General features: G+C 37.9%; 1 protein-coding gene across 1 annotated transcript in view; it reads left to right on the forward strand.

Moving 5' to 3' along the window:
- Positions 1-12,631, forward strand: part of LOC139735730 (sodium- and chloride-dependent GABA transporter 2-like) — a 97,371-nt gene that overhangs the window by 618 nt on the left and 84,122 nt on the right. The window lies entirely within an intron of this gene.

Below are 12,631 nucleotides of genomic sequence, written 5' to 3' on the forward strand. Positions count from 1 at the left end.
AGGGCCTACTTTAAACGTGCCATATTATAATGTAGGGAGAGTCTAGTATTTGTAAGATTTTGCTTTTATAAATGCTTGGTGACAATCAAGATCCGAATGTAGCAGGAGTTATTTCTAGGAGTTCACTTGCCACGAGATCATATCGGTCAGGCGGGCGGGTTGTAGAAGGCATGGCTTTTAAAAATGGACCCCGGTTCCTTGACTTTTGTCGCTAGTGAACGCAATCATAATTCAGAGTGATGAAGCCCTGGTGGTATCCGGTATTGTAGCATCTTGACTGAATGTCACATCTTCGCCGGAAATATTCCACGCAGCTGTCCAATGTTAACTTGTGCGTTATGGTGTTTATGTAATGTGTTGATGCTGATGACATGATGATTGATAATGTTTGACCTCTTATATTATTTTGTAGAGCTTTTTCTTTTTCCGCCACCGAGATAATTATGAATTCTTACAAAGGAAACGGTGACAAAAGAGGCGCCTTTTAAGATGTATTGGTATAATATTGGGAACTCATTTATCACGGGTTCGAAAGAAATGCAATTCTTATACAATTAGCGATGGTGAGAAACAACATAGTAATGATCATGATTAGACGTAGGCCTTAAACAAAGCAGATGTGCTTGTGCCTATTGCAGCTGAAAAAAAAATGGTTGTGATTTTTCAGATTCTTGTAATGATCAAAATATTATGCGCATTTTGGTGCCATATCGCGGCTCATCTCACACTATAAAGAAGACGCTCCGATACGCTGGACTGGGTCCGCCGGAAAGAGTTCTGCTTTCCTGTGTACTCATGGATCACTCGTTAGCAAATGGCATAGACATTGACACCCCGCGTGGCGCGAAAAAACAATCTTTCCAGCAGATGCTATTCCCGTTAAAGCCTTTTTTTTTTGGTGGGGAGGGGGGGGGTCTCGAGAATATCACCACTGTCTGACAGAAGAGAGAGAGAGAGAGAGAGAGAGGGGGGGGGGGACAGAGAGGGAGGAAGAGAAAGAAATGAAAGCTATCGACTCGTAACAACGGTTCACGAAGAACAAGGTAAAAATGCTGTATGTAGCTGTTTGAAGAGGAGAATCAAGGCTCTGACAATGAAGTGCAGTGTGACAAATCCGCCGCTGAATAGCCGTCGCTACGGGCCGTTGCGAAAAAGAAGAAAGGAGAAGGGAACAAAAAAATCAATCGTGTATGATACAATAATAATGACGCTCGCTAGTACACATTGTTCGCCAGTACATCGCATATCATATTCAAGTATGGAGGTACGACTACAAACAGTGTACCTCCATGATTCAAGACAGGTATTTTTGTAGATGTTAAAAAGGCTGGTGTATGGAAACATCGTGGAAATGGTCGGCCAGTAGATAGAGAAAAGAGGAAAGAGGAATCTATTTACTGATTCCAGCGGACTTCTTTTGAAGTTGATAGTTGTAGCGCGGAGCTACGTTGTAGCTTGACATCTCAAAGCTTTGAATTTCTGCCAACAATCTCGTGACAAAATTATTTTGAATTCGAGACGAACACACGGCATAATAGAATAATGATGGTCTGTTCACACTGTATAGGCCTACGTTATTTGTGTTGGTTGGTAGCCATGGTGTTAATAAGGAAGACAGCGCATGATGTACTGTTGGCCAGTGTAAACGCAAAGATTTGTCTCGGAAAAGGCTGTATTCGGTGACTTTCTGACTCTGGACTTCCCAATGAATATACAGAACACTTTGACGCCTGTTTCTGTGAGTCAATAGTCATTAGTGTAGGTATAGGATAAGTAGGCCTACTTCGCACATCAGTGTACTTGGTGCATTGGTTGTATCTTTACGTACCAGTGCAGGCCTACATAAAAGACATTTCTTAGAGCCGAATAATTCTATGTGTGTGTTTTCATGTGTGTATCATGGTGTCTTTGTTTACCGATCGATCTGCACTGAAAGAAAGAGACTTCACATCGCTTCCAATCTACTATTGTTGGTAAACGAAGGTCATATGATGAATGTTATATTATGCCCCTCGCATAGGGACGATTCAAGTAATGGAAGGCGTACTAGTAGCAGACAACTCCATCATTCTCGTTCCTTATACAACCCTTCACTTAAATTAGTACTGACTACTATTTTCTATCCCGGGCTGGCTTTATACACTCTAGTTACAGCACTCTTCAGAATAGGACACATTATCTCCATGAATATTCTTTCCCTACCAACAACAACCGATGTGAAATGATTTCAGAACAAAACCAACGGCGATGGTAAATTCTCAATCAATAAATCCTACTAGGACACTATTATTCTGTCGTGTTGCTGTATTTGCTGAAACAGCGCTCAAGTCGTATGCCGACGCTCATTCATTCCGAGTCGCCAGTGCCCCACCCCATACATTTTCCCCCATAGCAACGCCGTGCTGTACTATTGGCGAGGTTCGGGTCGTCGCACATGGGCGCTGGCGCACTTAGTGCCTGCCATGCGTCTCTGGCGTGAAGGGAGCCAGTGCGTGATCAGATATAGTACGAACCACGCATGCCTTGTTTTCAGAAACCATTGCCAATGTAGAATTCCTGAGCACTTGCGAGTAGTCTAACCTATTTGTGTATGCTTTTCGGTTGTATTATGTGGGAATGTAGGCCTACAACTCAACTACTATGCAGAACTGCAAAACCACACTTTCGCCACTCCCCGAAAAGGGGGATGGATTTAATGCGAAGTTCAATGTGATTGTGCAGAATTTCTTCCATGAAATGCAATGAAAACGTGCGTACCGAGTTCATACATCAGTTATGCTGGATACTTGAACACCTCATAGTAATGATCGTTGGACGCGTATCACATCCGATGCAATGCCTGGGATATCAATATTTTTCAGCTTTCTGCACTCGAAAGTAAAAACAGAATAGCGGATGCCTCAAAGCGTGCTTGTTTCGATATTTGAATGTGACACGAAATTTCCTCTCTCGTGGTATTTATACTCGCGAAATCTTTTGCAAGTTGGCGTATTAAATGTACTCATCAACCATATAAAGCATAAAACCTAATATATATCTCTCAAGCATTTGAATTCTCGGTAATCTTAAAATCTTAATACAAATATAGAAATAATAAAGAAATGAGAAAGTCTCCACAGAATAAGCGCACTCACAGAAAAAATTCAATTTTTTTTCAAATGAAAATGTTATCGATGCAAAGAACCGCCAAGAACAGCTTTTTTTTTTTTTCAAACAAGTATGGCCGTGTAACAAAGCAGACGTGAAAGGATAGTCAATGTCTAACACCCCCAAAACACAAACATACGAACTAACAACAAAAAACAAAACAAAACAAAACAAAAACCCCAAGTATTGATAGATTGATTGATTGATCGAAATGGTTTATTGATAACGACGTCGTCGCAGCCAACAGCCGAATTGTGACAGACTGACGTCAGATGAATAAAAAGCAAAATACATCCAAATTGCTCAAAATGAAAAAAAAAAGCAAAGTGCACTTAAATATTCATGAAACAAAAATACTTTATGAAATATGAGAGGTCATTTTGGAGGGGATTCTGAAAAGAAATTTGCAGGAGGTATGTGTTTTGCATTGAAGGGATGATACATAGTTTTGGTTGAGATGGGATTTCAGGTTTCCGTCTATTTGTGAGATACTGGTAATGGAAAAACCTCTTATGGAATCTGACAGAGCCTGCAACTCTAAGAGGAATTCAAAGTTTATTTGATGAAACTTAGGTTTGAAACAAATATCCACAAACAAAGAGGTCCTGATAAAACTTGGGACCCACCCTTTTTCTTGATATCTCGGCCATTTCAAACTAATTTTTCATCAAATGAACTGTGAATTCCTTTCAGAATTGTATGCGTTTTAATATTTCATAACTGGCTTCTAATCATTTCGTGAAAAGTTAGAATCTGAATCCCCCATAACTCATCCAAAATTATACGATCCATTACAAAAGTGAGAAAGAGACAAACAGACAGAGAGGACAAGGAAAGAAAAGAAGGCGGAAGAGAGAAAGTGAGAGAGCCATATAGAGAGATGGATGGAGATAAGAGAGACTGGGAAAAAAAAAAACAACCCCTGAAGAGAAATATGAAAACGTGCATGGCGCGAGCCACGCAATATGAGTCACCATTCTTAGGCATGAATTGAATCGAAGCAGGGAGGTGAGACAACTCACCTCCCTGATCGAAGCATACACCCAATTGAATTCAGCATTCAGATCCCGAAAACAAATTTGTCTCTTCATGTCTGAAGCAGAATGTCCACGACACTTCTGACCACTTTCGTGGGATGTATTCTTTTGTGCAATTTGTGCAGTCCCACATGTACGTTTTATACTAAGGAGGTGTCACGCTTCTTTTTCTTACCATGGGGCTACAGTAGCTTTTACCCAGCAGTAAAGGAATGATGTGATGAGGGAGAGTGGAGAAAAATTCGGGGCTGATATGATTTGTTACCAAAATTGCGCTCGTTGAACGGGACGTTAACGAGCTCGTAATGAAAATCCGCGGCAGGTGAAGTGCGGGCGGCCTCTCAGCTCCCGAGTAGAGAGAAATGTGTGAGTGTGTATAATAATTATGTGTGCGTGAGAGAATGATGTATGAGCATAAATAGTGTTGAGGGGGAATTATAGGAACCGGCTGGAAATAGTACGGGGAATAATTGCATGTTTGTGATAGATATACAGGGGAAATGATGTAGATGTGCTATCTTCATGAGACAAAGAAGAATGAAGGCATATAAGTCTGATATGATAATATCTCTGTTTTCTCAATATGCTGGATCTATACGTCTCATTGCATTATAAGCCCGGTACAGAAACACCAGGATTTGAAAGATTCCGCTGAACTCCAAGATAATGATGGGATAATTCTTAAAAAGGTTGAGGCAATGACATCAAACTGGGTATATGGATGAAATGTGACGAAAAACTGAATGTAGGCCTATAGGATGACAAGCAAAACCCGATGAGGGACTGAGGGTCAGTGCATCTAGGCCGAGAGGAAAGGTCGAATTTTGGCATTCTCGTATGAATAAGATATATATATGTATGTATGTATATATATATATATATATATATATATATACATATATATTTATGCATTTGACGTAATTTTACGAAAGTTGTTGCTGATATCGCATTATATGAGCAATCGCAAGATCATATTTGCGCTGGATATGAGTACATTGACAGTTAGCGTGATGGCATAGACTTCAAGATTCCCGAATCAAATGTAGCATGACATGCAGATGTAGGCCCTGCATCGTGTACCATCGTTATTGCGATTCTGGCGACACATCTGTATGGGTCTATTACTGTCTTTTTTTTAATCTTCCTTTTTCCCACTATCTCTGCACTGCCTACCAATAAAAGATCGTACCGTTTTTATAATTTTGTTGCTTTTATATCGCATCGAGGTTCAACTCCTCGATATAGATATCTTAAGTGAGTCCTAAATGCACCTGCTTGAAAATTACGGCCATCAAGTTCTTCCTCCTTTGCCATTCCAAAATCGAAGTAAACACGCACGGGGAAGAAACAGCCTTCGCCCATGCCGGGTCTTTCCTATCGAACAACATAAAATATAAAGAAAAGTAAATCATCCAATTCCTTGAAGAATTACCGTAAAAGTATATGTTTCCTTATTAAGTATGTTTTTCAATTATGAATATTCCATGAGAAATTTTTATATTTTTTTATATGTATAAATTATGCAGAATTTAATACAATTTCGTTTCTGTCCAGTATTATGCAGTGGTTGTGCCTTGAATCATGAAATGGAACCGGAACAATTTATACTTTTTGTAGAAGTAATATAAAAGTGAAGTTTCTTGCGTTCTCTTGTAATAGCGTTGGTTGTCACGATCGCTTTAAGATGAAATACAGATTACGTGATTTCCGTTTATATGAAGTCGCTCTTTTTTAAAAGGAGAATTAATTAAAATCTTGAAGGCGGAATGAAGCTTCAACCTCTCAATGTCAAACGTAGTATTCAGTAGCAATGAGATTAAAATCGAAATCAATCCTAATTTTGTTCAATCCACAATCTACCTTAGATCACACACGGATGTGCTTATGACTGTCAAACATACCTCAAAGAGATAATATTGACTGTCAACAACGCAGCACATATGAGTAAATTTGGATGTTAATTGGAGTTTATTATTTTTAAGGCATGTCTTTCTTTTTTCATGGCATCCCTACGATGTTTTATAGACGAACTCTAAATGACATAAAAGTTATTACGAAAAAAAGGTCCTCAATCTCTCAGCACTATGATATATTGGATTATTTTGGGCCGCTCTACCCTTTACTGAAAATTAATTAGCCAACCTTGATAAAGAATTAAAAAATTCCTCTGATATTGCAAATAGATTTAACACATTTCGCCTCTCTTGGACCTGATTTAGCTTCTAAGATGTATTTTGATAATACATTTTTCTGAAGTTTTATTTTAACCAAAACAATTTTATTTTAATGCTACAACACAATTGAAATTATCAATATGATTGATTAATTTCAGCCAATAAACCTTTAATAGAATATGATGGATTTAGTACGAAATTACTAAAATAGATAGTTCATTTAATTCAGAATGTGTATTCAACATGTCTTTTTTTGTATGGCATATGCCCGAACTTGCTAAGGGTTGCAAAAGTTATATCAATATTTATCAAAAGAAAACAGATGAAAAGTCACCGCAGTTAACTAATTTCCACCCAATATCATTATTACACTCTATTTCAAACGTTTTAGAAAAGACTTTTATGTATTAAAAAAAATACATTTCTATTTTTGACAACACCCTTAATCAATTCCAGTTTGGCTTTAGAGAAAAAAATCAAATGATTTTGCCTTGTGCAGCTAATAGATAAAGTTACAGCAACTTTCACAAAAGAGCTTTTTTGCCATAAGGCCTTTGATGCCTTCGATCATGCAACTCTTTATGAATTCAATAATTATGGTATAAGAGGCCCAGCTTATATTCTTGGTTCAAAAGTAAGTTATCTGATAGGCAAAAATATGTGTACACAGGTCACGATTCATCCATGACAAATTTTCAATGTGGAGCCCCAAGGCTCCTTGTTTGGTCTCTGTGTTCTGATATGAATGATATAATAAAATCGTCATTTTTTAGTTTTATTATGTTCGCGGGTGACACCGTTGCTTTAGCATCTCATAAGAAACATCACAATGTTGTTCAGATATCAAATTTAGAATTGCAGAAAATATCATCTTAGTTTGAATTATCTCTGAATATTCGTAAAACAAATTTCAGGCAGTTTCAAACTGCACACTCCAATGTAAATACGAGTTTATTATGATACAAAGATTGATACGGACGTTTATTATGATACAAAAATTGATGCTTTATTTTCAGACAAAAAGGATTATAATACATATTAGGATCAGCAAATGATGATAATTTTATCTGAAATAATCATATAGTTCATGATTATATCTTCACAGTTAGCCAAAGGAATAGGAATAATAGGAATAAAGCATCTCTTGCCTTAACAAGCCCTCTCAATGCTTTATAACACTCTACTCTTACCTATGCCTACCATAATGCAATGTCATGCGGGAAAATGCTGGCAAATCCAAATTGAATAGTATTTTCAGTTTACTGAAAAAAAGGCTGCTAGAATTGTTTTCTTAAGTTAGATGATATCAATGCTTTTTAAACAGCAACGTGTATGTAATGTGTTTAAGTATAATGAAAATGTTTTTACCTCAAGTTTTTAATAATTATTTTTCATATAAGAAAGACATTTATTCAATGATTGTCCAACACGTACCTGCCGTATTCCTTTAATAACCCAAGAATCCTCTTGGTTGAACAAAAAATCAAATCCTTAACACTATGGATCTGATGTATGGAATGGTTTCCCTAAGCATCTTAAGCAATACACATCCTTCTTAAAACCTTTTAAAGTAGATTTAAGTTAATGATATAGACAAATAGTTTTTCTGAATGAATAACCATATTCATTAAAATAAATTGAAATATAGTCTAGCATTAACAACTACAACAGAAATGCATATATTTTTTTTTCATTTATGGTCGCCTTAAGCATAATTACATTTTTGTAGGTAAAATCAAACCAGGTCATTCGTGACTCATTCCTTCCCCACCCCCGCACGTGCACCTTTCTCTCTCTCTCCCTCTCTCTTTGTGAGTAAATCCTTGAGACATTGTTTGTTTGTTTGTTTGTTTGTTTAGTCGTTTAGTCATTTTGTCACGAGGAAAGGACTACCATCTCATCAAGCGCCATTACATATGTTTATGGTGACGGCCTCTGCAACATATGGAAGAGAAAATGCAACAATTTGTTATAAATGCATTTAAGTGAATCATTGAAATTGTTTCTAAAACTTTTATTCTTAGAAAATCCCATTTACCAATATCAAAATACCAATATCATTGATGTGTTTTCATTTGTACATTGTATTCTTTAAAAAGAAGTTGCAGAACAGAGATATATAAAATAAAACTGAAATTGACATTGGAATGTCATGGTTTTAGGCATACCTTTAGATAACAAACGATATGATAACCAAACGATTGCTAGAGACTTTCCTGACATAAGAATTGATGAGATCAAATTGGATTTCAGGTATTGAAGTGTTTGCAGAAAAAAGACAAAATAAATCGCTCGATACTCTTTCGACAAGGAAAATTGTGAATAAATTCAATAATTCAAGATTATAAACTGGTACATTGCATTTTATCTTCTTAAAAAACTAAAACGAACACAAAAGGAAACAAACGATGTATATGTGAAGCATGCCTATACATGTCTATCCATTATCATTACAACTATACTTATATCATTTCGTTAGTGCAAATACTTCTCAATACACTTTTAAGCGTCCAGTTATATCAGCATCTAGGGTCTGCATGCAACGACATTTTTAATGTATGCCACGTTTAGATACACGTGGGTGTATATGTATGTGTGTATGTGATTGCGATTGTGTGTCTATACAGCACACATCGTGTTACATCCTAGCCATGAGTCAGAGGGTTTAAAGCTGTTAAGGAAAAAAAATAAAGCGCAATGGAAGAAAATTGTGAGCTTCTGGAAGATCCTTAGTGACGAAAAGAGATATGCCAACAAGATAAAGCATGCTAGCGCGTTGAGGGACGCCACGGCTACTCGCCTCAGCCGCTGAGCTCCTAGCGGGGCATCGATTAGATTACTTGCAATCAGATTCGCTTTAATTCTATTACCGGGGAAGCTTCTTTCACCCGTGCGAGGCATTCAGACACCGCCTAAATAGATACCCATCGCTCTGAAAGCCCTTTGTTAATTGACGTTAGCTAGCGAGGGAATCGGAGGAGAGAGGAGAGGCTAGGTTTCGGGAAGCGTCTGGGAGGAGTAGAACGAAAGTGTGGTTAAACACCGCTAAAAAGCATCGAGAGGGCTGCCAGATAGCACCATTTTCTCCCTTATCGCTGGTCGTTTCCAATGACAGCATGTTTGATTTTAGTCGGGGTGTTAAGTACACTGTTAACTGACACGGTGCCATCAAACAGCAATCAATCTGACCGTCGTAGTGGTGCCGAGCCGGGAGAACACACAGTTCAGTTTGTCTGTCTGTCTGTAGCGAGGACAATGTGCCCACGGCGCTACACACACGCCCATGGACCTGATGTCCTCGTCGAATCGTATGTTTAAAAAGATGTGGCTCGTATTTTAAGTAGGTCAAGAAAAGCACCTGGAATAGAAAGTAGGAAGCTTTGAATTGTGGAACGGTAAACTCGGCTCTTTTGAAGCTGAGTATACTTAAGTTTTACGTTAAAGGTGAAAGTAAACTATCCAAGTTAAACACCAGGGAACCAATGGATACGTATAACTGTTTTTAACGCCCTTTATTTTATATCTATCAATGAATAAACTTCTACCATTCATTCTTACTTCTTTTAATTAAAAACAAACAGCAACACCTTTCATTTTCATTTTATTTATGTCCACACCCAAATGATACAAAATTATTGCGAAGTACATTGACGATTCGCACAAGAAGGTGAAACGGCATGAAGCAATAGAAATACAAACAAGAGTACAATAATAGCATAATATATATACACACCTGCACATATTATACATGCACATAAAATTATTATGGATACACATATCGTACAAATATTATGATTTCCATGAAATCACTGTGAGTTGAAATGGTACTAGCACCTTGAACATGGTTTGGAATAGTACTGTAGCTTATAAGATGTCACGTGCTGTCCTCAGCAGGTCGTCTGATAGACCTCCTGCATACAAACTGTGCGGACATCACTCTTGTCTCCACGTGTTTCGGGGCACCCCATGTGGCGTTTCGATCAAGATCCCGAACAAGTCGTAAGTACTATCTCATGTGTGGATATGTTGCAACCACGCAGTGGAGTGAGTCAAGTACAAAACCACGCACATGCAACTTTATACAGGAGGGAATCTGTGACGCAAAGAGAAGTGAGTGAATGAGTATAACTTCCATGCAGACTTCCTCCGTCTTGCCTGCTTTCGTATGAATTTTCACATCACGTCCAAAAAAAAAGGGGAAAAAATGTAAACCCAGACATTCTGAATCGCACCCAGGGATTCATCAAAAATCGAACACACCGGTGAGATAGGAAAGCTATGTAATTCAAACGTTTCATATGCAAGTTTTCGTCAGTTCTTCATTTTGGTTGCACTCAACTGTGACAAGAAATAGCTGGAGGAGTAATACTACCACCTGACAACTTAAAAAAACCCTGAAAAACAAACAAACAAACAAACAGACAAACATGTTTTCTACCATGACTTTAGGTTTCACATGTTTTGTGGTCACAACTGGAGTTAGAAGAGGTGACGGTGTGATCATGGTGTGACCATCTTACCTTTTTTGTTATTCTTTATACGAATTTCGTTCAATTTCATATCACAAAATTCACATTCACAGAACAAAAACAAAACATAGAAAGACAAAATGCAGTATACACAAACATTGTGCAAAATAATGTCAATCTTACATTGTGACTCTTTTTTTATTAATCAAAGACACGAAATCCGTTTTTTTTTCTTTTTTTAACACACATAGTTCTCGCAAAATGCCCGCCAAACGCCGACATGATAGTTTGCTCAAGGCAACTGGGCATATTCCATTGCTTGTTTCTCGAAAGAAAAAAAAATCGACCCCATTTGCGAGAACACACACGCACACGCACACACCACCCACACACGCCAACATGCACCCCCACCCGCCCCTATGCCTTCAGCACTCAGGTTTTATTCACTTACAACTATTACTCTCCCATCGAATTGCACACACACACACGCGCGCGCGCGCGCGCACACACACACACACACAAAATATCATAAAAGATAATGTTTCGGGGCAATGATACAACAAGTACATCCTCATTACCTCTGAAAGTCCATTTCAACTGTTTTACAAGATTACAATGATACGAATCTCAGTGAGTTCATGTCAAAAAGGGACATCGATTTTTATTTTAGTAAAAGAAATCAAGTAATAAGTATGCAAATTTCAATGAGAAAGGAAATGATGACGATATCTCATCCAATTTGGATTTACAGTTTTGCTTGATGATACTAAAAGAAAAAAAAAACACACTCCATAAAATTTAAACTTTGAATATCCGTAACCTTTTTCTCTACGAAGGATTTTGATAAAACCACTGCCATTAAATCCTACCGAGTCATATTTATTAAAACCGGTTCGAGCGTGCATGGTGTGGATTAAACATCCCTTGCGTATAGTATCCCTCAATTTTGCAAATACGACAGAAATCTCGCATTGCATTCGATTCTTTGTGGATCCTATGTGTGTTTCATGCTGACGAACCCGATCCTGTCATGATGGCGGGCGGGGGGGGGGGGGGGGGTCTAGAAAACATATCCTACGCATTAAAGATTAACGTGGGATGTCAGGGAATGTTGTCGACCTCATAACTCTGCGGCAGCTTGTAGGGAAATGTTATGTAGGGCATGTTCATTATTTTGGTACCAAAATATGCCATCAGTAAATGAGGCTGAATTTTAAAAGAGCTGTCGGAACAGCGAAACAACCCTGCATAACCCTAACGAGTGTGTGCGTGTGAGTGTGTTTGTGTGTGTGTGTGTGTGTGTGTGTGTGTGTGTGTGTGTGTGTGCGTGCATGTATTTGTATTGTTGATGAGGATCTTTACACTTGGATAGAGGGGATTGCTCCCCAAATACAGTCTAACCCTATGATGTTTGTATGTGTGCATGTGTGTGTATGCATAGATTGAGTGACTGCAGCAATATAAGTGTAACACGTCAGTGAAGTTTTACATTTTTTTTCCTGTAGCCATCGCCGAATGAAGAGACTGCAATAACAGTTCATGACGTCACAACAGGGCAACGATTTAAAGAAAAAAACATGTATAGAGAGGGTTCTACAAAATTTCATAGTTTATTAAAAGCACACATTCCCTCGACATGTTGCCGGCGCATGTTTGTATGGTAGTGATTTAGGCCTATTAATATCTCCTGCTTTCTGAAAGGGGTGAGTGTTCTTTCATTTTTTAATGATAAAATAAACTAAATTAAACAATTGTTGCATTCGCTCAATGCACTTGTATATTTGGGTATCATTCCGCTTTAAAT

Source organism: Diadema antillarum, unplaced genomic scaffold, assembly GCF_040938485.1.
Source record: "Diadema antillarum isolate AM-2024a unplaced genomic scaffold, OU_Dant_1.0 seq00000595_RagTag, whole genome shotgun sequence".
NCBI classification, from domain to species: domain Eukaryota; kingdom Metazoa; phylum Echinodermata; class Echinoidea; order Diadematoida; family Diadematidae; genus Diadema; species Diadema antillarum.